Here is a 5002-nt window from a genome sequence, read left to right as displayed (position 1 = left end):
CAATGGCTGAAAAAAAAATTCTATAAAAAATGGTAATATATAACTAAAATTTTCGATCAGAGATATTGATCCTGCTGTAGATAGTATAAAGAATTTTGTATCAAAATTTCACCTGATTTAAATAATTCTACACCGTTAAACTTGAAAACGGTAGACATTGCACCTATTAAAAATTATTGATTTTGAACCCTTTCGATCAATAGATAAATAGTATCGAAAAATCGCAAAAATTATTTTATAAAAATTTTAAATACACTAGATCAGATCTAACGAAGTCGATTGTTGATTCAAAAATTCCATCATCGAAAACGGCTGAGGAGCACGGAGACCTCCATGCTCCTAAAAGCATAGCAGTCTTGTTCTCTCTCTCTCTCTCTCTCTCTCTCTCTATATATATATATATATAGAGAGAGAGAGAGAGAGAGAGAGAGAGAGAGAGAGAGAGAGAGAGAGAGAGAGAGAGAGAGAGAGAGAGCAGGGCTGCTGTGCTCTCAAGAGCACGGAGGCCTCCGTGCTCCTGAGCACAGCAGCCCTGCTCTATATATATATATATATATATATATATAACTAAACTACTATACTATTAGTAGCACTAAGTTATTAGTGCTATTAGATTTTTGTCTCTTGGATGAAGATTTGTACAGCTAGGATGATAGTGGTCTCCTAGGATTGAGTGAGTGATTAGTTGAATAGTATGATTTAACAGATGGAAATGGTTAAAAAGGTAAATCTAATGGCAAAAACTTTGGTAGCACCACGTGCTTAGTGTTATTGATAGCATAGTAGCCGGACTCTCTCTCTCTCTGTATATATATATATACATATATATATACATATATACATATATATATACATATATACATATATATATATACATATATACATATATATATACATATATATATATAGAGCTAGGCTACTATACTATCGGTAGCACGGAGCGCTCCGTGCTACCAAGTTGTTTTCGATGATGCGGCTTCCAAATTGACGATCGGCTCCGTTAGAGTTGATCTACACTATTGAAAGTATTTAGAAACTAAATTTCATAATTTTTCGATATCATTTACCTATCAAACAAGTAGTCTAAAATTGAACGGCTGAAAATAAAAATCTCATAAAAAATGATGACAAAAGATTTAAATTCAAGATCAGATATACTGATCTTACTCTAAATAGTGAAAAGAATTTTCTATAAAATTTTCATCGCATTTGAATTGTTTTACACCGTTAAACTCACAAACACACCACATCGGCCATTAAAATTGTCAATTTTGAGATGTTTTGATCACTAGTCAAATGATGCCGAAAAAATTTGAAATTTAGTTTCCAAATACTTTCAATAGTGTAGATCAAGTCTAATGGAGCCGATCGTCGATTTGGAAGCCGCATCATCGAAAACAACTTGGTAGCACGAAGCGCTCCGTGCTACCGATAGTATAGTAGCCGGACTCTATATATATATATATATATACATATATACATATATATATACATATATATATATATATATACATATATATATATATATATATATATATATATGTATGTATGTATAGAGAGAGAGAGAGAGAGTTGAACTAGAGTACTATTAATAGTATTTGGTCTTTTTCTTGTTATCAATTCTTTAGCCATCAGATCTACACTTTAATCAACTCCACCCTTTGGATCATACTTGTCACGCCCCGGGACCCTTCTTTTAAACCCTTTTTAAAGAAAGGGCTGGTTTGAAAATATAGTCAGCGAAAAAATGCCCCTTTTTTTTTAATATAAACTTGCCCATGAGATAGAACAGACCCACCACAAATACATGAGTTTTCCTATCCACACGGGCAGAGTCTCTTATATATTTGCACGACGTACTACAACTAGTATATACTGCAACACATTTATCCACTCACACAAATATCAATCACAATGCAGATGCTCATCGTAATCAATCAGCTAGTCATCCTTAAGATGATGCATGCTCTAAACACTTCTTAAGCGAAGAATGATGCGAATGCACATTACAACAATTAGTTCTATCGTTTGAAAGTGTTTTCCACCTGGAAACTTTATTTTGGAATATTAAGACATCAATCAATCCGAAAAATCATTTGAAAACTATTGCCCACTCGGAAACTCATTCCTTTGTAAAGCNATCCGAAAAAATCATTTGAAAACTATTGCCCACACGGAAACTCATTCCTTTGTAAAGCCGACTACCATAGGGGGTAAAAAATCACTTTGTCATAAAATTAAAACCACAACGTCACTAGTAATCACAAGAATATCACCATTCAATTTATTCGCAAATAAACAACTATCCACCAGGATTGAAATACTTATAAACCAAAGATCACAAAAGCAAATAACTAAACCACAATTTTCTAATTTATTAACAATAAAAGGAACGGGCCAGAATCAAGATAATTGTAGCCAATGTCGAAAGATCGGGACCTCTAGAGCTCGCTAGCTACCACGTCTCATGCACCATCCCGACTCCCACTAATGAGATCACTAAAGGGGGGGCAGGGGATGAGAAACCAAAAGGGTCTCCCAGTGGGTATCGCAAGTCGACGAGGGCGAGTGTACTTACTGGCGAGAAGAATATAATAGAGATAGATAGATACTCGTGAACAATAGCGGAAAAAGAAATACAGATATGAACAATATTAAGCACCTACCATTACTATAAATAATAAATACTAGTTTAGAAACCCGCGCGATGCGGCGGATAGAAATTATAATAAAAATTTACAAATTAAATACAATAAAATAAAAAAATGATTGGTTAGTAATATAAAAAATATATTAAAAAAAATTAGAATGAGAATATAATTCAGTGGAGAACAAAGAAAGAAAACGAAAAGAAAGAACTATAGGAGAATAAAAATTGTTGTATAGATAGAAATTTTAAAAAATAATTTAATGCAAGAATAAAAGAGAAAGAAAAAAAATCTGGAGCTCATTTCATTAAGGTTGCTTTCGTTATTCGACGAATTATAATGGGCTTCAGTTTTTTTTTTTCTGCATGAAAACCAAATTTCAATAAAAAAACAGCAATTAAAATAAAATAAAATTAGTAGGAAAAAAAATAGTAAAAAATAATATTTTTAAAATTCATTGAAATATAAAATCCCATCTAAAAGAAGCCTTCGAATTCATAGCTCTTTGATTCATCGTCATATGTTTTTTTCTCTACACTAACTCAAATCAAAATTGTAAAAATAAGTATTTAAAAATTATTGATATTAATTTGAAACCTGTAAATGCTATTTTAATTCTCAAAGATAATGCATCGAACAGCTGGCGTGCGTGGTAAACAATCCCGATATCGCAATATCCAAACAAATGATAGCTTTGCAGATCTCTTCCTAAATCCAAAAAAATGAATCTCATATTAGAAGGATTTGATTAAAAAGAAAAAAAAAATCATAGGAAGATAAATAGAGGATTTTAAAATGTTAATGATAAAGGAGTCGAATTGAACGTCAAGGGCGACAAAGGAGAAGGTTTGAGAAGAAGTTGGGAAGCGAGCGCTACAATCACAACCCACGGAGAGGAGGCCGTTGCGAGGGGCAACGTAAAGGATCATAGCGAAGCTTCTTAGCATAACAGCGAATGCTCTAGCAACCTATACCACGTCCACCAAAAATTACACTATCACCAACTCCTCCATTAATGGGGGGAGAGAGAGGATGAAGAAGAAGAAGAAGAAAACGAAAAGTTTAATGTAGAAATCTATACTATAATGCTATGAAAGTTTTGAAAAAGTATAATGTTATGTAGAAATCTATACTTTCAAATCTGACGTGTACGTTTTGAAAAAGTATAAGATTTTAAAAGTATGAAGGGTTGGAGATGAGAGGTGTGTACGTTTGAAAAGTATGATCGGGCGGGAGATGAGAGGGTGTACATTTTGAAAAGTATAAAGGTGAAGAGATGAAAGGGTGTACGTTTTAAAAAAGTATGAAGGGTGGGGAGATGAGTAGAGTATACGTTTTGAAAAAATATAAAGAATGTGAAAGGGGTGTACGTTTTTGGAAAAAGATGAGAGTATGTGAAGAATGAGGGAAGTGTACGGTAAGGGAATAGAAAGGATGAGCTCATAACCTAAACAACTCAAGTGAAAGAAATATCGCCACTTGGCACATTTTATTGGGAATTAATATAATAGTATAGATATGCATCAACTGTATGAAAAATCGATATCCAAACATTGCCATATTTGTCTAAAGACCTGCAGTTAGTGCCACATATGCTTCACCTACCGGGCACAAAACCCAGTATAGCTCCTTGCAAGGGCTCACGAGTTAAAGACGATCACTTTTCCTGAAAAAGAACCATCACACGGTGGCCAAACGCTAGTGGTACGTGATATGCTATATGAGTTGTGACGTTCGACGCAAATGCTCACTAGTCACAAGACGGCAAAGTGCCGCAGAGTAAGTTAATAACCAAACACTATCCAATTTAGACCACCTAGATCGGCGAACTGACAACATCGACCATCAGATCCGCACAGTTTAGAGATCTGCATATATCAAACACCACTCTACTACTAATATATATGCAAGAGCATGAAGTAGAGTAAATAACTAGAAGTCAACTGGTGTAATGCTCATTAATAATATGCAAAAGCAACGAAAAAAGGGTAAAGGAAGAAATTCACCGGAGCTAGCATTAGTGTACCGACTTCGAATCGAAGCGCCATCTGCAAACCGTAGTAGCGTCTAACACCCAATTGCGTGCAAGGTGGTTGATTGGGACCTACAAAAGACCTACCAAGTCAAGGTCCACTAAGTCGACTCCAAAATACTAACACAAACCCCGAAACCGTCGTCAATTTTTGGAAAGATCCACCAGAACACTCCCAACAACAACGAAGTAACCCCGCGGAAAGTATCGTTGTACTCCCAAGTCACAGCCTTGTCCAAGAACACACAATGTTAGGGCTTCGGATAGAAAACACACAAGCCAGGAAAACCATAGATATATAATAACGACACATTAGGTGAGC

General features: G+C 34.7%; 1 long non-coding RNA gene across 1 annotated transcript; it reads right to left on the bottom strand.

The window, feature by feature from the left end:
- Positions 1-3245: 3245 nt before the first annotated feature.
- Positions 3246-3769, bottom strand: LOC109705357. The gene is made up of 2 exons (XR_002214704.1): positions 3535-3769; positions 3246-3356 (listed from the first exon to the last, which is right to left on the bottom strand). It is a non-coding gene; the product is annotated as an uncharacterized LOC109705357 (long non-coding RNA).
- Positions 3770-5002: the final 1233 nt, after the last annotated feature.

The sequence above is a fragment of the Ananas comosus genome, unplaced genomic scaffold, assembly GCF_001540865.1.
Source record: "Ananas comosus cultivar F153 unplaced genomic scaffold, ASM154086v1, whole genome shotgun sequence".
Classification (NCBI taxonomy): Eukaryota; Viridiplantae; Streptophyta; class Magnoliopsida; order Poales; family Bromeliaceae; genus Ananas; species Ananas comosus.
This window is presented reverse-complemented; position numbering and strand designations above follow the sequence as displayed.